A 23,018-nucleotide genomic window follows, 5' to 3' on the forward strand; every position below is an offset into this window, starting at 1 on the left:
ACTCGACAAACCCGTGCACTTGCGGGATATACATAAAGGGGATCTTGTTAATGTTTTTAATTGAGTTCCAATCTTGAATTCTTGATTGTGTGAATACTCCCCTTAGAGACACTAGGGTTGAGGATTCTTATTAGTAACCCTTGTGGTGATGGCACACAACAAGAGTTAGACAAAGCTAGATTAGAGAGGGTTGAGAGGGTCAGTCAAGAGGTAGTTAGACAAAATAAATGAAGATTGGCAAAGAAAAGAGAAAGAGAAGCTTACCGACAAAATGAGAATGAAAGACTAGAAAATGACGAGAAAAACTAAATTAACAACCCTCTAAAATGAGCGGTGAGAGGTCAGAAGAGAGCAAAGATGTGTTCTCAAAATGTATGAGGGTGAAAAGATAAAGAAAACCGAAAAGATTTTAAAGAAAACCTATGGATTTGCATTTCTGTCCATCCACACGGGCGTGTGAAAACTACCCATGGCCGTGTGCCCGACCCACGAGGCGAGCGCTTGCGCCCACGTGGACTCTCCATGAAACCGGGAAAATTTCTCTAAGACCCACGCCCGTGCGAAAATTCGACACGGGCGTGGACATCCTGAGCCCAACTCACGAGGGGACAAGCGCATGCCCTGTGTCTTCTCGAGATGGAGAGATCCTCTGCGGAGAGTCGCCGCAGTGTCGAAAATTACCCTGCCTGTGTGTGGTTCACAAAGGTCGCCCGAGGCGAGTCCACGCCCATGTGTGCTCTCGGGATAAACCGCCCAACTACGCGCAGAATTCACGCGCCCATGTAGAAATTACCCGCAGGGTGTGGCGATCTCATGAGTCGATTCACGAGGGGGTGGCCCCTTGCGCTCCAGTGCGTTCTCGGATGAGCTCGCGATGTGCAAATCACGGGCGTGTGGAAATTCCACTGCGCCCGTGTGTTTCTCTGGATGCCTTAGAAAATTCGCGAGCTCTGCGAGAAAATTTTTTTTTAACATGTTTACACACTCGAGCCTACCTAATATGTAAGTTTTTACCCGTTGAAAAAAACATGTGAAATAGCTCAAACGACCAAAACTTCACCAAAACACATGAAAGCACAAGATAACACCAACAATCCACAAGAAAAGGATAGCAATGGCCTATAAAAATCAGAACACCAACACTCAAGCTCTTATTCATGCAAACACTAAACTAAAAAAACTAGGAAAAAGCGATGATTGCTTGGGTTTGCCTCCCAAGAAGCTCTTGTTTTACGTCACTAAAGCTGATGTACCTCTTCTTTACCTTATGGAGGCTTGAAAAGAGTATGTTCCTCCCGACTAGACATTGCATAGCTACTTCCATTAAACCAAAAATTTGCTTGCCGGGGTGGAATATTTGTTGGAGAGTCCAACCATCTTACCTTTGGCCTCAAAGGAAACAATTTGGGTTGGGAATTGTCCAAGCTTAGCACAGGTGGGTCATTGGATGGCTATAATCTCCTACCCACATCTTCTTCCAAACCCAAAACCTCTTTCTTGCAATTTATGAGTTGATTAATCCCAAAGAGAGATGCTTGCTCCATTATCTTAGGATTTGCGTCTTCTTCCATTTCATCTTGAAAGCAATATGTCTTAACCAACTCTCCTTGCACCATTTCTTGCTCACAAACATACTATCCACTCAAAGCAGTTATCACATTGAATGAGCGGTTCTTCTTGTATCCTCTCAATCTCGACAACATCATACTCGTTCAGCCCCACTTCTTCATTGTCATTCACTACCACATCTTCTCTATAAGGAACTTGACTTGCTTGCTCAAATACTTGTTATTCCACGGAGAGTGTGTCAAGTATCCCTTCTAGTTGATGCTCAAGGTTTTTATAGGGAGGCTTCATGACATCTTACGTGTGGTCTCCATATTTTTGAGCCTTGAGACATCGGATGCTTCAATAAAGTTAGCTAATACTCTTTGTAACTGAAATGCATCCTCTCTGAGTATCTCACCCGTTTGACATTCCTCTTGAGGTGTGACAAGGTCCCCTTGCTTATATCCCACAAGTGCGCAGGGTTAGTCGAAGTAATAATCCCGGGTGGCGGGGTCGAATACAGGGAAGTAGCGAGTAAAGACACTTAATTCGATTCTTAGCTATGTGGAGTATCAACAATGATAAGTGTGGTAATGATTCATTTTCATCCGGGTGTGAATAGTAACTGCCACAATGTTTCTACAGTGATTTTTCTCTGATGTACCCTTTCTAGGTCTTTTTGCCAAAAAAATACTCACGAATCCACTTTTTATCGAGGTAACATAAGCGGGCACTACGTTTATGCCGTGGAGTCGCTTTAACTTCTTCAATAGACGGATAAGTTAATGGAAATCTTGTTCTATGTGCATAAGTCGGAGTGCTTGAGTGTGACTGCCTTTGTGCCCCTCAAATGGTTGTGCTCACTCAAATACGAGGGAGGTTGGCTACACTCTAGCTTCTCTCACCCGACCTATGTCTTCGCGTTTGAACCTTAGCAAGATTTCCTCCAAAAATCAATGCATTGTAATCCACATTGGCTTCTTTCCTTCATAATTGGTTTCACAACCCTACCGCATAAAAAGTAACATAAAAACACACATATTAGTGTATAAACCGAGAAAAGTAATGCTCAACATAAGAAATAATGCTTCACATTCATATCGCTACAAGTACTTATCAAACTACGCCCACTTAAGCTTTTGCTTGTCCTCAAAGCAAAAAAATTAAAACGATTATCTTGTATAGATTAAGGAAATATTTGAAGTGCTTGGCCTTAGGGTTCACCAAAAGCATACAAAGAGAGCATTCTACAAGAAGGGAAATTTCAACACGAAATCTGAAAAAAATCAATGCTCTAGCTAAAAAAACTTGAATCAAAAAGGACAGACAAACCCGAAATCGTGTATGCGTTATGCGAACTCACTCAAAAACAACCCAAGGTATACTCCTCAAAATTCTAAGTATAAGGGACTTATTTATTTACAAAAAGTGACAACAATTTCAAAGATGGTAGTAGCTTCACACATCCTCTAAGGTAGCCCTTTTCCAAAGTGGCCGCTATGGTGGCTTTCACACTTTTCAAGTGGTAGCTCTTTTCTACCCAGTGGTAGCTTTCACTCATCCTATAAGATAGCTCTTTCTCTCATTAGGGCATAACTAGTATCCGACTTGTAAGAGTAGCTTCATACTTCATAGGTGGTAGCTCTTTCAACCCAACAAATACAAATAAACAATAAAACTATTTTGTTCCTTCTTTTCATTTTCAATTTTTGTTTTTTTTTTTTCAAAATTTAGCAAAAGAAGTAAACCTAACTTGTCCTTTTAACATCGAACATGAGTTTCCAATAGAGTTCAAAGAGTGAGTAGTGCACTAAGTGTAAATCGGGCAAAAATTCCTAAAAATTCAAGCAAGAACTAGAGCATGAAAACATTCAATGTTAACAATTCTCCTAGACTTAATAATACAATCATTTCAACTAAGGTGAACCGCCATTGCTTATGTGAGCATATATCAATCAAGAACCATAGAAAAGATGTGCGCATTATGAAACTCCCCCCCACACTTAAGTTGTACATTGTCCTCAATATACACATGCAAACTCATTCAAAAATATATCATTCAAAAAAATAGATGTGGGAGAAGCAATCAAAACAATACTCCCACGACTCCTAGTGTTGCGTTTGATGAAGCTAATTCGTTTGAGAATAGTGTTCCAACGGGTTGTGAAGCTCACTGCGGCCAAGTGCGAAAGCACCTTGACCGTGCCCATGACTAAGTCCGAAAACCGAAAAAGATTTTTAAAGAAAACACGTGGTTTTAGCATTTACATACATCCACGCAGGGCGTGTGGAAACTACCTGCAACCGTGTGCTCGACCCACGAGGCGAGGCACGCGCCCTACATGCACTCTCCATGCAGCAGGAAAATTTCTCTAAGACCCACGCCCGTCGCGAAAAATTCCACGCAGGCGTGGACATTCCATGAACCCAACTCACAGGGGCAAACGCATGCCCCTGTGTCTTCTCGGGATGGAGAGATCCTCTACAGAGATTCACACGGGCGTGTGAAAATTACCCACGCCCGTGTGTGGTTCACAAGGTCACCCACAGGGGCGAGTCCATGACCCTGTGTGCTCTCGGGGATAAAAGCAGCCCAACTCTGCGGGGAATTCCCGCCCGTGCGAGATTGCCCAGGGCGTGTGGCAGTTCGCATGGTCGTTCACGAGGGCGGCCTGCGCCCCTGTGCCTTCTCGGATGAGCTCGCGAGTGCAAATCCACGGGCGTTTGGAAATTCCACCGCCCGTGTGTTTTCTCGGATGCCTTAGAAAATTACGCAAGCTCTGCGAGAAAATTTTTTTAACATGTTTACACACTCGAGCCTACCCTAATATGTAAGTTTTACCAGCGAAAAACATGAGCAATAGCTCAAACGACCAAAACTTCACCAAAACACATGTAAGCATAAGATACCACCAACGGTCTTCAAGAAAAGCATAGCAATGGAAGATAAGAATCAAAACACCAACACTCAAGCTCTTATTCATGCAAACACTAAACTAAAAACTAGGAAAATAGTAATTGCTTGGGTTGCCTCCCAAGAAGCGCTTGTTTTACGTCACTTAGCTTGATGTACCTCTTCCTTACCTTATGGGGGCTTGAAAAGAGTGTGTTCCTCCCGACTAGATATTGCATAGCTACTTCCTTTAAACCATAAATCTAATTGTCGGGGTGGAATATTTATTGGAGAGTCCAACCATTTTAACTTTGGCCTCCAATGAAACAATTTGGGTTGGGAATTGTCCAAGCTTAACATAGGTGGGTCGTTGGATGGTTTCAATCTCTATTTCACATCTCTTCTCTATCACCGTTCTGATTTGTTCTAAAAAAAAAAAAAATTATTTCACACTTTCCTATTCTTCCATCATTCTCATTTGTTTTCTTTTGTCATGTCTTACTTTTTCTTGCAAGGATTTTAAATGATGATTGACCCAGTCATTGCTCTATATTTGAAGGTCGAAGCTCTCAGTAAAAAGGTTGATAGAATTGTTACTTCACAACAACAAAACATTCCATGTTACAACGCTTATCATCCAATTGAAGTGGGCTACCCAAACTTATTATGGAATAATGATGAACAACATTGGGAGACACCTCAGAGGAAATGTTAAAGGGGTGAGATACTCGGCAAGGATGCACTTCAGTTACAAAGAGTATTAGCTAACTTTATTGAAGCATCCGATGTCTGTGTCCAAAATATGGAGACCACACGAAAATGTCATGAAGCCTCCTATAAAAACCTTGAACATCAATTAGGAGGGATACTTGACACACTCTCCAAGGAACAACAAGCATTTGAGCAAGCAATTCAAGTTCCTTGTAGAGATGATGTGGTAGTGAGCGACAATGAAGAAGTTGGGAAAAATTGAGTACATTGGTGTAGAAAAATGAAAAAAAGGAGAAAGACTGAATACCATTTTTAGATTTTTGGACGAGTGTGAATGAAGATTGTGCTTGTGAGCGAGAAAAATTTTTCAAGGGGATTTGCTAGTGTCATGTTCCTTTCAAGCTGAAAAATACACAAGAAGAAGTAAATCCTAAGGTAATGGAACAAAGCACCACTCTTTGGGATTGATCAATTCAGTAAATTGCAAGAAAAGAGATTTTTGGGGTTGGGAGAAGATGTGGGTAGGAGATTGAAACCATCCAACGACCCACCTATGCTAAGCTTGGACAATTCCCAACCCAAATTGTTTCCTTGGAGGCCAAAGGTAAGATGGTTGGACTCTCCAACAAATATTTCACCCCGGCAATTAGATTTTCGTTTGAAATGAAGTAGCTATGCAATATCTAGTCGGGAGGAACACACTCTTTTTAAGCCCCCATAAGGTAAAGAAGAGGTACGTCAAGCTTAGTGACGTAAAACAAGCGCTTCTTGGGAGGTAACCCAAGCAATTCTTTGTTTTTCCTAGTTTTTAGTTTAGTGTTTGCATGAATAAGAGCTTGAGTGTTGGTGTTTCGATTCTTATAGGCCATTGCTATGCTTTTTCTTCGGACCGTTGGTGTTATCTTGTGCTTTCATGTGTTTTGGTGAAGTTTTTGGTCGTTTGAGGTCTTTCACATGTTTTTCCATGGTAAAAACTTACATATTAGAGGCGAGGGCTACGAGTGTGTAAACATGTTAAAAAATTTTCTGCGAGCACTGCGGAATTTTCTAAGGCATCCGGAGAAAAACACTGCGGGCGTGTGGGATTTCACTGCGCCCGTGGATTTCACTGCGAGCTCATCCGGAGAAAGGCAGTGCGTGCTGCCCCTATGAGCGACCATGCAAGCTGTCACACCCGTGGGTAATTTCCGCTGCGGGCGTGTGAATTCCCTCTGAGTTGGGCGGTTTATCCCGAGAGACACAGGCGTGGACTCGCCCCCGTGGGCGACTCTGTGAACCACCACGGGCATGGGTAATTTTTCGCTGCGCCCGTGCGAATCTCTGAGAGGATCTCTCCATCCCGAAGACACGGGGGCATGCGTTTGCCTCACGTGAGTTGGGCTGTGAATGTCCACGCCCGTGTGGAATTTTTCACGCGGGCGTGGGTCTTAGAGAAATTTTTCTCGGTTGTATGGAGAGTCACGAGGCGTGCGTTTGCCCCGTTGGTCGAGCTGCAGGGCGTGGGTAATTTCCACTGCGCCGGGGTGGATTCTAAATATGCTAGAACCGCAGGTTTTTCTTTAAAACCTTTTCGGGTTTCTTCATATTTTTATCCTCATACGTTTTGAGAACACATCCTTGCTCTCTCCTGACCTCTCACCGTCATTTTAGAGGGTTGTTATTTTAGTTTTCCGGCCATTTTCTAGTCTTTCATTCTCATTTTGTCGGTAAGCTTCTCTTTTCTCTTTTTCTTTGCCAATCTTCATTTATTTTTGCGACACCGAGCGTCATCTTCACCAGCGACGGAAACAGATGTACTAGCTATCGACACCGACACTTGAGACGTCTTTACCTTCTTTGTTCTTATTTTTCGCATTTTATTTTCTGCATTTTATTTTGGATTGGTATACGCAGAAAGGACTTTCCTTCTGAGTTTATTTTCATTTTGTGGTCTCGAGTTGTATTCATTGCTCTATCTTTTGTATACTCGAGTTATTTTTGTTTTTCTTGAGCTTCACTGAACCCCCTCGTGTATGCGTGCAGATGGTCTTGTCATCTTGGGAATTGGGACTTAGTCATGGGCACGGCCAAGGTGCTTCGGTACTTAGCCGTGTGAGCTTCACAACCCGTTGAAACACTACTCCCAACGAATTAGCTTCATCAAATGCAACACTAGGGGTCAGGGGAGTATTGTTTTGATTGCTTCTCCCACATCTATTTTTGAATGATATATTTTGAGTGAGCTTGCATGAGTACATTAAGGACAATGTACAACATAAGTGTGGGGGGAGTTTCAAAGTGCACACATCTTTTCTATTGTTCTTGATTGTTATATGCTCACATAGCCAATGGCGGTTCACCTTAGTTGCAAGCATTGTATTCCTGAGTTTAGGAGAATTTCTAACATTGAATGTTTTCATGCTCTAGTTCTTGCTTGAATTTCTAGGAATTTTTACCCGATTTATACTTGTTACACTACTCACTCTTTAAACTCTATTGGAAACTCAAGTTTGATGTTAAAGGGACTAGTTATAGTTGTTTCTTGTGCAAATTCTGAAAAACAAAAATGGAAAATGCAAAGAAAAAGAAACAAAATAGTTTTATTGTGCTTGTTGGGTGGAAAGAGCTACCACCTATGAAGTATGAAGCTACTCTCATAAGTCGAATACTAGCTATGCCCTAATGAGAGAAAGAGCTATCTCATAGGATGAGTGAAAGCTACCACTCCGGTAGAAAGAGCAACCACCTCGAAAGTGTGAAAGCCACCTTAGCGGCCGCTTTGGAAAGGGCTACCTTAGAGGATGTGTGAAGCTACTACCATCTTTGAAATTGTTGTCACTTTTGTAGATAAATAAGTCCCTTGTACTTAGAATTTTGAGGAGTATACCTTGGGTTGTTTTGAGTGAGTTCACACACGTACACGATTTCGGGTTTGTTGTCTTTTTTTTATTCAAGTTTTTAGCTAGAGCTTTGATTTTTTGTTTTTAATGTTGAAATTTCCCTTACTTGTAGAATGCTCTCTTTGTATACTTTGGTGAACCTAAGGCCAAGCACTTTCAATATTTTATTCATTAATGCACAGAATGTTTAATTTTTTCTTAAGGACAAGCAAAAGCTTAAGTGCGGGGGAGTTTGATAAGTGCTTGTGTGATATGAATGGGAAGCATTCTTTCCTTATGTTGAGCGTTACTTTTCTCGGGTTTTTACATTAATATGTGTGTTTTTATGTTACTTTTATGCAGGTAGGCTTGTGAAACCAATTATGAAGGAAAGAAGCCAATGTGGATCATAATGCACCAATTTTGGAGGAAATCTTGCTAAGGTTCAAACGCGAAGATATAAGTCGGGTGCGAGATGCTAGAGTGTGTGCCAACCTCGCCGTATTTGGAGGGACACAAGGGCAGTTACTGTTCACAGCTGGCTGAAAATGACAGTGTCTGAGAATCCACACAGACGTGTGGAAATTACCCACGCCAGTATGGAAATTCCGCACGGGCGCGTGTACCGTACACGCCCGTGGAGTCGCCCGATTCCAGCCCTATCTAAAGCTGATTCAGCCCCGATTTTGGCATTCTTTTCTCCATCTTTTCCCCAACTTACGAGAGGGCTTCGGCTAGGGTTTCGAGGGGTATTGGCCAAGGTTTTGGAGAGGTTCTACGGCTCCGACATCGTGATCCCATTAGGAAGAAGGTTGGTAGGGGAGCTTCGATCGAGGCGTATCCTATACCGGACGAAGGAATCCTTGGATGACGAGTAGAGGACTTTCCACAAGACCATCGACACGACTATCAAGGGTGTTTCTTTATGGATTAATTGCTTTTACATTCTATTTCTTTGATTGTACTTAGCTCCATGGAGAGCTAAACCCCTAGTGGGTACTTGGGTGATTGTGAACCCTAGGATGTATTCGTTTCTTTGATTCTTTATTATGCTTTCAATAAATTGATGTTTATTGTGAGTTCCAACATTGAATGCTTGATTGTATGAACATTTCCCTTAGAGTGACACTAGGGTTGAGAGTTCTTGTTGGTAACCTTGTGAGTGAGTGACACATCACGGGCGTTAGACAAAGCTAGGTTGGAGAGGGTTAAGAGGGTGAGTCGAGAGGTACAGGAGCGTCCCCTTTCCCCTCCGACGTGATAGATTCTACCTCCATTCCTCGAGTTCTTTGAGGCCATAATAGAGTGAATGGTCTAAGGGATGAACCTCCGCTGGGGCCTAGTTGCGCGTGCAATGGAGTGAAGCGTTGATGTGATCTTAGTATCTAGGGCTTAATTGTGGCTAGGGACCTTCCGCCTGGACCAAAGGGTTAGGTCTAAATCTAGGAATAGATTTATCACTTAGAATCCCTAAAGCTCATTGCAACTCTATGCGAGTCAGAGGTGGTGAGATTGTTCGATTTCTCCTCCGGGACATGTATAGAGTTAGGCATAGTTGACCTTAGATTTGGGACTATGTATGTAAGGATTTCCATGACTCACCATTGCATTGATTAGGAATCATAATAGAGAGTTCTTGCACTTGAAGCGATTATCCTAGGTGAAGCATCATCCGAGTACCCCATCTTTATCGATTGCCTTGCCTCCTCCTTACTTTTACTCTCTTACTTGTTGCTTTTAATTTCTGAGAATTGAATCAATTCCACACTTATCATTGTTGATACTCCACATATCTAAGAATCGAATTAAGTGTCTTTACTCCCTACTCCCTGTGGATTCGACCCCGCTCATCAGGGATTATTACTTCGACAAACCCGTGCACTTGCGGGATATAAGCAAGCGGACCTTGTCACTATGTGAGCATGTATATTAATCAAAATTAATATAAAAAAGATGTGTGCACTATGAAACTTCCACCCCCCCACACTTAAGTTGTACATAGTCCCCAATGTACACATGCAAGCTCACTCATAATATATATCAATCAAGAACAAATGTGGGGAAGCAATCAAAAACAATACTCTCTTGACTCCTAGTGTAGCATTTGATGGAGCTAAATCCTCGGGAATGTTGATCCAATGGGTTTGTGAAGCACACACGGCCAAGTGCCAAACCACCATTATCCAGTGCCCATAACAAAGTCTCAATTCCCATAATGACAAAAACTATCTACGCGCATACACAAGGGGGTTACTGTGAAGATCAATAAAAACAAAAAAACAAATTGAGTATATAAAAGATAAAGCAATAAATACAACTCGAGGGTGACAAAAATGAAAATAAACTCGGAAGAAAAGTCTTTTACGAGTATACAAGTCAAAATAAAATGTAAAAAGTAAAAGAAATGAGCGAAATCAAGTAGTCGGTGTCGTCGGGGTCTGCCTCTGCTGCTTGATCACGAGTGCTAGATCAAAGGGTGCCGGTAGAGGTGGTGATGGTGATGCTTTGGGAGGGGACTAGAGGTGCACTCGATCGATGGCGATGTAACATGTCGAAACGGGCTACTATCTTTGTATACTGTGCTAATTGTATCACCAGAATCTCGATGATCTCAGACCGTAATACATTTACAGTGCTTTCGAGCCTCTTAATACAATCATAAGCTCCTGAAAGGGTACTTGGGCGCCTTGAGGTCTCGATCACCGTCCGTGCGGAATCCCCCGCTGCATCCCCTCCACTCTTGGCTCTCTCAGTGGTGGATGTGGCCAAAATAAAAATTCTTGGCCCATGTCTACATACTAATCCTATCATCCTGAGAGTATCAACTCTAAGTGGAGAAGGAATAACTGTCTTGTCGGCATCCCGAGTGGCATCCACAAGGCCCATCCCGAATAAGTCTAGTGATGTAGGGACCGGAAATAATGCTTCCACTTTCCCATGTTAGCCACGGTGTCCAAGAAAGTCGACCACATATGTGCCCCAGCTGTATCGGTATTGTCCGGACCATGGAATACAAATAAAGTAACCCCTATCGGCTTAGAAATCTTATGTGGTTGCCTAGGCCATCCAAAGATCTACTAAGGACTGTGAATAAATACCTGTAGCTCAGCCAGGACAAACATGTGGCTTTAGACATTCTCGGTTCATATTGCCCCTGTCTGCACAAAAACTTGGTAAGCTTCTTTGTGGGGCCAAATTGCCGAGGGTAATTTGTCGGTGACTATACTCCTCGTTATACATGTATGTCTCGTCATACAAGCCCATACTGAAACGATAAAGCTTCGGTGACACTCATGGTAAAATAATGTCTGAATGCTCTGAAATGTATGACACCTCTCCCATATGGCTGCCCAAACTCAAAAGACACCCGGTACTTCTAGTGTCGGTGTCGCGAATAACTAGCTCTCGTATCGACAATAGTCTCTTCCAACTCCCCACGTCCATCAGCACGTCAATCTCCCTAGCCAACTCATCACCTCGTTTGGACCTCACTCGGCACCTCGAGTCCCATAAATTGGGATTGTCCAAACCCAAGTCTCGATAACCACTCGAATTGGGCACGATGCTCGGGGTTCAAAAAAATTCAATATCGCCAATTCGGTAAAGTCTCTCAAGGTGGTTACCCTCTTGCTTCTTCGAGCGTGGTGTCATACCTACAATTAATGATGAAGAAAAGCGATCGAGGAGAAGCTAAAAATCATCTTTGCGAGAATTCCACATGGGCTTGTGGGAACTACCAGCTTGGTGTGGATCTGCGGGGAGTGAAAACCGCAAGGTTGCACATCAATTCTCAAAAAATACAACTTAAAAACATGGTTAAACGCTCTCTAAACATGCATAAACCATTATAAAGTGAGAATTGGTACAACTCAAGACTTTTGATCTAATAAAAACAAGAATTGGCGAAGAAGTGAGGGTAAAATAGGTTACCATTGAAATAGGTATGAAAACTTCAAATTCAGCATGGAAATTGACTGGAGAACCCTCTAAACACCGATATGTGGAGCAGGAGACTGATCAAAGTTGATCTTCGAATGATTGGAAGTGAAGAAAAAGAGAATTCAAGAAGATTTTAAAGAAAAACTAGAATCACTTGGAATTCTGCGCAACCACCGCAGGCGTGTGGAAATTACCCATGCCCTTAAGCCTCCACGGGAAAGCTTCCGGAGGCGGAGCGCATTCCCCTGTGCACTCTAGGGAAAAACACTTATTGTCTCTGAATGCAATTGCAGGCGCATGCTAAAAGTACCCATGACGGTGTGCCCGAGCCCATAGCGTGACGGCCACACGCCCTTGTGAGCTTCTCGTCCAGGCGAGAGAATCATCTAAGTGTTTCGCACACCGATGCGACAATTACTGCGGCGTGGACATTCCGAGGCCCAACTCGGAGGGGCGAGCGCATACCCCGTGTCTTTTCGGGATAGAGAACTCTTCGTGAGAGATCCACAGCGTGCGGAAAAATACCCATGCCCAGTGCGTTTGTCACATGTTCATCCACATGGGCGAGTCCATGCCCCTATGTGCTCTCGGGGATAAGTTGGCAGAGTCTCTATGCACGCTCGTGCGGAAGTACCCATGGGCGTCGCGAAAGTCACGAGGGTCGCTCCGCGAGGCGAGTCCACTCCCCTATGCCTTCTCTGGATGAGCTCGCAGTACAAATCACAGAGGCGAGTCCATGCCCGTGCATTTTCTTTAGATGCCTTAAAAACTCTACAGGCTCTACAGAAAATTCCTAGACATGATTACACACTCAGAGCCTGCCCTATTATGTAAACTATACCCGGTGAAAAAAACATGAGAAACTAGCTCAAACGACCAAAACTTCACCAAATCCACACTATGGCATAACGTTGATACTTGCTTTTGAGTGCCCGCCAATGCCATTTCTTCACCCAAATTACCAATATTACATGGAATGATGAAGATTCCCGGGTCTTTCTTCTTGTTCAGCATGTTCTTTTGCAACATCACCGAGCAAGACGCATCTAAGATCGATAAAGAACTCTCCTCCAACTTCCTCTTGTTAGTCAACAAGTCCTTCAATAATTTTGCATACTTAGGCATTTTAGGCCCATGCCTCAACAAAAGGAATATTGATGTGGAGTTGCTTGAACAAACTCAGGGAACTTCTTGTATAGTTCATCCCCTTGGTCATTCTTCTATCTAGAGGGATAAAGGGATTCATGGCTTTGAAAGGTAGGGGATGCCACCTCCTTTTTCTTTGCTTGCTCTCTCCTCAACCTTTATAACCTCTGCGTCTTCATTGGGCCTCTCACTTGGAAGCCTACCTTCAACCTCACGACTACTTCTCAAAGTGATCGCCTTCACATACTCTCTAGAATTGGTCTCGGTATTACTCGGCAAGCTCCCTTGTGGCCTTTCTAATAGAGACTTCACAATCAGTCCCACTTGATTTTCAAGATTGGGCAAAGAGGTGGTGTGGTTGTGAAGTATAGCCTCAATTAATTGAAACCTTGTATCTGATGATTGCACAAACTTAGTTAAGGCCTTTTCTAAATCGGTCATTCGGGTCTCCAAACACGAAACTCGGTTTTTCCATGTTTGGGGCTTGTTGTTATTGAAGCAATGACCCCATGGCCTTTTTTGGACATTGGTTGCTCCACGAATAATCGGGATAATTCTTCCAACCAAGATTGTAAGTGTTGCTATCTGGATTCCCTTTGGTTCCTCATTGCATTACCCACAAAATCGATATTCTCAACAAAAGCTGCATCACCAATAGAGATCGGGCAATCAGAGGGAGTATGACCTCCACCACACACGGTGCCGCGTAGTCATGGCCGCCACTCTATTCAAAGTTAGAAGATCTAACTTCTTACTCAATGATTCCACTTGAGCGACCAATGAAATTACTGCATCTATCTCATGGAGACTGGCCACCTTTTTCTTCTCCCTAGCATTCCATTGGTAGCTATTTAACCCCATTTCTTCAATTAGTTGATGGGCCTCACGGGTGTCTTGCTACCTAAAGGTACCTCCTGTTGTTGCGTCCAAGAGTTGCCTTGTACTCGGATTCAACCCGTTGTAAAGGTCTAAACAATCATCCACTATAGGGAATCGGGTGTTATGGGCACTTTCTCAGGAGCTCCTTGAACCTTTCCCACGTCTCAAATAGAGACTCCAATCCCGACTTTAAAAAGACAAGATCTCATTCCAAAGCTTTGCGGACTTTTTACGAGGGAAATAACAGTCCAGAAAAGCTTCTACCTTCTCCTCCCATGTGGTAATCGATGCTTTAGGTAATGAGTGTAGCCACTGTTTCACTCTTTCATTTACGGAAAATGGGAAGGCTCTTAACTTGATGGCATCATCCGTCACTCCATTTATCTTAAAGTTCTCTATATGACTATTTGGAACCTCATCGGCCAAACCATTGAACTCTGCGGATTCTTTGCAACATGTGGATGAATGCGGCTTTAGCTCGAAAGTTACGAGATATAATTAGGGGGCATGTACAATACTCTATTGTGTCCCCAATCTTGAAAGATGCAGCATAATCGGATAATGTCCTTGTTGCTCATACATTACGCCATGTTTTTAGATTCTTCTACTTCCAAATCAGCTAGATTAGACGGTTTTTGCACATGTTCTTTCCCTTTTCTTCTAAGTGTACGTTCAAGCTCGGGATCTCCTTCAATCATTATTGAGGGGTTCCCTCAGGTCATAACCTGGAGCTGCACCAAAAAGAAAGATAAAGAAATCGAGAATGATGATAGAGTAAGAAGAAATGAATTAGAATGAATGAATGAATAGCTAAGAAACCAAAGTGCAAAAGTATCTCTAAGCGCCTACTCCCCGACAGCGCCCATTGCGTATGTCCATAAGTGCGCAGGGTTTTGTCGAGTGATAAAATCCTAGATGAGTGGGGTTTCGTATCCGAGAGGGAGTAGGGAATAAAAAAATATTTAAATTGTTTCTTAACAAAGTGAAAGATGAATAGTGATATGTGTGACACGATGTGAAATAACAAAAGTAAAAGAACAAGAAAGATAGCACAAGTAAAGGAGAAGGTAAGGCAATCGATATAAATGGGATACCCAGATATTTTTCCGCCTAAGACAATCATTTCAAGTGCATGAACCCTCTATTATTCTGTCTAACTGATACGATAATGAGTTGTGGAGATCCTTAAATACATGGTCCCAAATCTAAGGGTTAACCATGCCTAACTCTATACATGTCCCGGAGGAGGAAATTGAATAACCTTTCAACCTCGCACTTGTATAGAATTGCAATGAGTTCTAGGGATTCAAGCTGATAAATCCTCTTCCTAGATGTAGACCTAACCCTTTGGTCCAAAGTGGAAGGTCCACTAGCACAAGTAAGCCATAGGGTCTTTGAAATCACTTCAACGCTTCACTCCGTTGCACCGCTAACTAAGCCCTAGCGGGAGGTCATCCTTTAGCCCATTCAGTCTACTATGACCGCAAAGAACTTAAGGAAATGGAGATAGAATAAATCACACTAGAGGGGGAAAAAGGGATGCTCCACTACCTCTACACTCACCCTCTCAACCCTCTCCAATCTATCGTTGTCTAACTCTCGTGGTGAGTCACTCACTTACAAGGGTTTGTTACCACCAAGAACTCTCAACCCTAGTGTCACTCTAAGGGAGTGTTCATACAATCAAGCATTCAAGATTGGAACTCAAATAAAACATCAATTAATTGAAAGCATAATAAAGAGGTTCAATGAAACGAATACATCCTAGGCTTCACAAATATCCCAGTACCCACTAGGGGGGTTTAGCTCCGCATGTAACTAATTACAATCAATGAAATCAAATGTTAAAGCAAAGAATCCATAAAAAATCCCCTCAATTGTCGTGGCGATGGTCTTGTGGAGAGTCCTCTACTCGTCCAAGGGTCTCTTTGTTCGGACTAGGATATACCTCGTGAGATCGGTGCCGATGAAAGCTCTCCCACTAACCTTCTTCCAAACGGAGCGTGATGTCGGAGCCATAGAACCTCTCCAAATCCCTAGCTAATACCTCTCAAAACCCTAGCCGCTTGATAAGTGCTTGTGCGATATGAATGCGAAGTGTTCATTCCTTATGTTGAGCATTACTTTTCTCAGGTTTTTACACTAATATGTGTGTTTTTATGTTACTTTTATGCAGGTAGGATTGTGAGGCCGAGCATGAAGGAAATAGGCCAATGTGGATCATAATGCACCTATTTTGGAGGAAATCTTGCTAAGGGTCAAATGCGAAGACATAGGTCAGGTGTGAGATGCTAGAGTGTGTGCCAACCTCCTCGCATTCGAGTGAGCACATCCATTTGGAGGGGCACAAAGTCAGTCACACTCGAGCATTCCTACTTATGCACATAAGAACAAGAGCTCCACCAACATAAATATCATTGTAGCAGAGCAATGTAGCAACAACATGTAGCATGTCTTGTGAGTAGCTTTAGTTCACGGTACCGGCCGAAATCGGAGAAAGCGAGAGAATCCACACGGGCATGTGGAAATTATCCACGACCGTGTGGAAGTGCATGCAGTGCGTGTACAGTCCACGCCCGGTGGAGTCGCCCGATTCGAGCCCTATTAAAAAGCCGATTCAGCCCGATTTTTGGTATTCTTTTTCTCCATCTTTTCCCCAACTTGAGAGAGAGCTTTGGCTAGGGTTTTGAGGGTGTATTGGCTAGGGTTTTTGGAGAGGTTCTCGGCTCCAACATCGAGCGTCATTTGGAAGAAGGTTATTGGGAGAGCTTTTAGTCGACATCGATCCGAGTGTATCTAGGCGACAAAAGGATCCCTTGCGTCGAGTAGAGGACTCTCCACAAGACCATCGACATGACCATCGAGGGGTTTCTTTATGGATTCATTGCTTTTTACATTCAATTTCTTTGATTGTACTTAGCTCCATGGAGGCTAGACACCCTAGTGGGTACTTGGGTGATTGTGAACCCTAGGATGTATTCATTTATTTGAACTTCTTTATTATGCTTTCAATAAATTGATGTTTATTGTGAGTTCCAACCTTGAATGCTTGATTGTATGAATATTTCCCCTAGAGTGACGGTAGGGGTTGAGAGTTCTTGTTGGTAACCTGTGAGTGAGTGACACACCGCAGCGTTAGACAAAAGCTAGGTAGGAGAGGGTTGAGAGAGTGAGTCGAGGAGTGCGAGGGGCGTCCCTTTCCCCTCAGGCGTGATAGATTCTACCTCCGTTCCTCGAGTTCTTCTACGACCATAATAGAGTGAAATGGTCTAAGGGATGAATCTATCTTTGGGGGCTTAGTTGCGCGTGCTGACTGGGTGAGCGTTGAGGGGATCTTAGTATCTAGGGGCTTAATTGTGGTTAGGGGACCTTTCGCTGGACCAAAGGGTTAGGTCTATAATTAGGGAAGAGATTTATCACCTAGAATCCCTAGAGCTCATTGCAACTTTATTCGAGTGTGAGGTTGAGAGATTATTTAATCTCTCCTCCGGGACATGAATAGAGTTAGGCATAGTTGACCTTAGATTTGGGACTATGTAGGTAAGGATTTCCATGACTCACCATTGTATTGATTAGGAAGCATAATGGAGAGTTCTTGCACTTGAAGCGATTATCCTAGGTGAAGCATCATCTGAGTACCCCATCTTTATCGATTGCCTTACCTCCTCCTTACTTTTGCTCTCTTACTTGTTGCTTTTAATTGTTGAGAATTGAATCATTGTCACACTTATCATTGTTGATATTTCACATAACTAAGAATCGAATTAAGTGTCTTTACTCCCTACTCCCTTTGGATTCGATACCCGCTCACTCGGGATTATTACTTCGACAAACCCCTGTACTTGCGGGATATACGTAAGGGGACCTTGTCACCGCCACCCTCTCTCAAGTTTGGGAAAAGATGGAGAAAAGAATTTCTGAAATCGGCCTTAAATAGGGCTGGAATCGGGAATCCACACGCCCATGTGGGAGCCCCTATGGATTTTTCGCACAGGTGTGTGGAATTTCCACATGCCTGTGTAGATTCTCTGTTTTACTCCTTCTTTGGCCGTCTGTGAACAGTACCTGTTATATTGTTTTGCTACAATGCTCTGCTACAGTACTAGCCCGAAACACTACCGAACCCATGTTTTCATCGAGGTAAGTAAACGGGCACACGTTTATACCGTAGATCGCTTTGGTTCTTCAATAAACAAACAAGTTGTTGGAGATCTTGCTTGAATGTGACTACCCTTGTGGCCCTCCAAATCATTTTGCTAACTTGAATACGAGGAGGTTGGCACACATTCTCACATCTTAAACCCGACTTATGTCTTCTCGTTTGAACCTTCTGAAGACTTCCTCCAAATGGTGCTTAGCATTAAAACCGAGAAAAGTAATGTTCATCATAAGGAAAGAGCACTTCATATTCTTATCACACAAGCACTTATCAATACTCAAGAGGCGTTTGTCAAGTTTTTGGTGCCATTGTCGGCGAGTAGATGTTTAGAGATACTTTGCACTTTGTTTTCCTAGCTATTCATTCATTCATTCTATTTCACATCTTCTTTTTCTATCACCGTTCTTATTTGTTTTCTTTCTTTTGGTGCAACTCCAGGTTATGACCCGAGGGAACCCTTCGATATTGATTGAAGGAGATCCTGAACTTGAACTTACAATCAGATGAAGGGGAAAAGAACCTATGCAAGAACCGTCCAACCAAGCTGAAATAGAAGTTGAATGGTTAGATAATATGGCAGATCAGAATGAGCAACAGAGGACACTTTCTGATTATGCTAGACCCTCAGTTTTGGGCACACAATTGAGTATTGTGTGACCTCCGATTATAGCTCTGAACTTCTAGCTGAAGCCAGCATTCATCCAAATGATTCAACAATCAGTGCAGTTTAATTGTTTGGCCGATGAGGGTCCAAACAACCATATAAAGAATTTCTTGGAAGTTTGTGATATCCTGAAGATTAATGGTGTATCAGATGATGCTATTAGATTGAGGGCTTTCCCATTCTCTCTCAAGGGAAGAGCCAAGCAGTGGCTACATTCTTTGCCGAAGGAATCCATCAAGACTTGGAACGAGATCGTCAAAGCTTTTCGTGCTAGATACTTTCCTCCGGGGAAGTCAGACAAGCTTCACAATGAGATATCGTCATTTGTGCAGATGGAGCTAGAGTAATTGTTTGAGACATGGGAGTTCTTCAAGGATCTTTTGCGGAGATGCCCACAACATGGATTTCCCGAACGGATGATTATTCTGACTTTCTATAATGGGTTGAATCTGAGCACAAGGCAAATTGCTAGATGCTGCCGTAGGAGGTACAATGGGGAGTAAAAACCCAGAAGAAGCCTGACAATTAGCAGAGGACATGGCCATGAACATTTATCAGTTGAATGCTTGGGAAAGGAAAAAGTAGTTGGGCTTCATGAAATAGATGTAGTAACTTCATTCGCAGCTCAAGTGGAATCATTGAGTAAGAAGTTAGTGGGTAATTCAATGAAGCTACTCTCATAAGTCGGATACTAGCTATGCCCTAATGAGAGAAAGAGCTATCTCATAGGATGAGTGAAAGCTACCACTCTAGTAGAAAGAGCTACCACCTTGAAAGTGTGAAAGCCACCTTAGCGGCCGCTTTGGAAAGGGCTACCTTAGAGGATGTGTGAAGCTACTACCATCTTTGAAATTGTTGTCACTTTTGTAGATAAATAAGTCCCTTGTACTTAGAACTTTGAGGAGTATACCTTCGGTTATTTTGAGTGAGTTCACACACGTACACGATTTCGGATTTATTGTCCTTTTTTATTCAAGTTTTTAGCTAGACCTTTGATTTTTTTGTATTTATTGTTGAAATTTCCCTTGTAGAATGCTCTCTCTGTACACTTTGGTGAACCTTAGGACAAGCACTTCCAAACTTTCCTTCATCTATGCGCCGAATGTTTAATTTTTGCTTAAGGACAAGCAAAAGCTTAAGTGTGGGGGAGTTTGATAAGTGCTTGTGTGATATAAAAGCGAAGCATTCTTTCCTTATGTTGATCATTACTCTTCTCAGGTTTTTACACTAATATGTGTGTTTTTATGTTTTTTCGTGTAGGTAGGGTTGTGAGGCCGATTATGAAGGAAAGAAGCCAATGTGGATCATGATGCACCGATTTTGGGGGAAATCTTGCAAAAGTTCAAACGCAAAGACATTGGTCGGGTGTGAGATGCTAGAGTGTGTGCCAACCTCCTCGTATTTGAGTTCGCACATCCATTTTGAGGGGCACGAGGAAAGTCACACTCGAGCATTACGACTTATGCACATAGAACAAGAGCTCCACCAACTTGTCTATCATTAAAGAAGCAAGTGATCCACAATGTGAACGTGTGCCCGTTTGCGTTACCCGGATGAAAGCATGGATTCGGGAAGCTATTCAGGCTGGATATTGTAGCAGCACTGTTCACAACCGGCCGATAAAACAAGAATTCAGAGAACCCACACGAGTGTGATTAAATTATCCACACCCATGTGGAAATTCCACATGGGCGTGTGAAAGATCCACAGGCCCGTATGGTCGCCCGATTCCAGCCCTATTTAAAGCCGATTCAGCCCCGATTTCAGCATTCTTTTCTCCATCTTTTCCCCAACTTGACAGAAGGCTTCAGCTAGGGTTTTGAGTGGTATTGGCTAAGGTTTTGAAGAGGTTCTATGGCTCTGACATCGTCATTCCTTAGGAAGAAGGTTGGTAGGGGAGCTTCTGTCGATGCGTATCTTATACCGGACGAGGGAATCCTTAGACGACGAGTAGAGGACTTTCCTAAGACCATCGACACGACCATCGAGGGGATTTTCTATGGATTGATTGCTTTTACATTCTATTTCTTTGATTGTACTTAGCTCCATGGAGAGCTAAAACCCTATTGGGTACTTGGGTATTTGTGAACCCTAGGATGTATTTGTTTCATTGAATCTCTTTATTATGCTTTCAATTAATTGATGTTTATTGTGAGTTCCAACCTTGAATGCTTGATTGTATGAACATTTTCCCTAGAGTGACACTAGGGGTGAGAGTTCTTGTTGGTAACCTTGTGAGTGAGTGACACACCAAGACCGTTAGACAAAGCTAGATTGGAGAGGGTTGAGAGGGTGAGTCAAGAGGTACATGAGCGTCCCCTTTCTCCGCCGATGTGATAGATTCTACCTCCGTTCCTTGAGTTCTTTGCGGCCATAATAGAGTGAATGGTCTAAGGGATGACCCTCCGCTGGGGCTTATTTGCGTGTGCAACGGAGTGAAGCGTTGAGGTGATCTTAGTATGTAGGGCTTAATCATGGTTAGGGACCTTCCACCTTGACCAAAGGGTTAGATCTATAATTAGGTAGAGATTTATCACTTGGAATCCCTAGAGCTCTTTGCAACTCTATTCGAGTGCGAGGTTGAGAGGTTATCTAATCTCTCCTCCGGGACATGTATAGAGTTAGGCATAGTTGACCTTAGATTTGGGACTATGTAATTAGGGATTTCCACGACTCACCATTGCATCGATTAGGAAGCATAATAGAGGGTTCTTGCACTTGAAACAATTATCCTAGGCGGAGCATTATCCGAGTACCACATCTTTATCGATTGCCTTACCTCCTTCTTTAGTCGTTCTCTCTTACTTGTTGCTTTTACTTTTGAGAATTGAATCATTGTCACACTTATCACTATTGATCTTTCACATAGCTAAGAAGCGGATTAAGTGTTTTTGATTCCCTACTGCCTGTGGATTCGATACCCGCTCATCTGGGATTATTACTTCTATAAACCCGTGCACTTGCGGGATATACGCAACGGGACCTTGTCACATTACATAGAGTTCATGGCACATTTCGATGTATTACAGCAGATCTTAGAGCGAGATGTCGCCTCATTATTTTTCTTGCGTCCGAGGACTCATCAGGCTCCCTCGACACCTCCAGCATCCCCATCACCTATTAGAGCACCACAAGATCCACCATGTGCTTCTCCACCACCACCTGCAGCAGAGGAGCTGACAGAGCGTGACACTGACATTTGATTTTATTTTTCTGCATTTTCTTTATTTTACATTTTATTTTAGACTTGTTCACTGAGAAAGGATTCTCCTTCTGAGTTTATTTTTATTTTGCATCTCGAGTTGTATTCATTGCTTTATCTTTTATATACTCAAGTTATTTTTGTTTTTCTTGTGCTTTACTGAACCCCCTCGTGTATGCGTGCAGATGGTCTTGTCATCTTGGGAATTGAGACTTTGTCATGGGCACGACCAAAGTGCTTTGGCACTTGGACGTGTGAGCTTCACAACCCAAGGACTTAGCTCCATCAAACACAACACTAGGAGTCAGGGGAGTATTGTTTTGATTGCTTCTCCCACATATATTCTTCATTAATATATATTTTGAGTCAGCTTGAATATGTACATTGAGGACAATGTACAACTTAAGTATGGGGGGGGAGTTTCATAGTGCACACATCCTTTTTATTGTTCTTGATTAATATACATGCTCACATAGCCAATGGCGGTTCACCTTAGTTACAATAATTGCATTCTTGAGTTTAGGAGAAATTTAACATTAACGTTTTCATGCTCTAGTTCTTGCTTCAATTTCTAGGAATTTTTACCCGATTTACACTCAGTGCACTACTCACTCTTTAAACCCTATTGGAAACTCATGTTCGACGTTAAAGGGACTAGTTATAGTTGTTTCTTGTGTTAAATTCTTAAAAAAAAATTGGAAAATGAAAAGAAAGAACAAAATAGTTTTATTGTTATTTGTGCTTCTTGGGTGGAAAGAGCTACCAGCTATGAAGTATGAAGCTACTCTCATAAGTCGGTTACTAGCTATGCCCTAATGAGACAAAGAGCTATCTCATAGGATGAGTGAAAGCTACCACTTCGGTAGAAAGAGCTACCACCTCAAAAGTGTGAAAGCCACCTTAGCGGCCGCTTTGGAAAAGGCTACCTTAGAGGATGTGTGAAGCTACTACCATCTTTGAAATTGTTGTCACTTTTGCAGATAAAAAAGTCCCTTGTACTTAGAACTTTGAGGAGTATA

General features: G+C 42.7%; 1 non-coding gene across 1 annotated transcript; it reads right to left on the bottom strand.

Annotated features, from left to right (window-relative positions):
* Positions 1 to 19,097: 19,097 nt before the first annotated feature.
* On the bottom strand, positions 19,098 to 19,203 carry LOC120252663. Its single transcript, XR_005534120.1, has one exon. It is a non-coding gene; the product is annotated as a small nucleolar RNA R71 (small nucleolar RNA).
* Positions 19,204 to 23,018: the final 3,815 nt, after the last annotated feature.

This window comes from Dioscorea cayenensis, chromosome 21, assembly GCF_009730915.1.
Source record: "Dioscorea cayenensis subsp. rotundata cultivar TDr96_F1 chromosome 21, TDr96_F1_v2_PseudoChromosome.rev07_lg8_w22 25.fasta, whole genome shotgun sequence".
Lineage (NCBI taxonomy): Eukaryota > Viridiplantae > Streptophyta > Magnoliopsida > Dioscoreales > Dioscoreaceae > Dioscorea > Dioscorea cayenensis.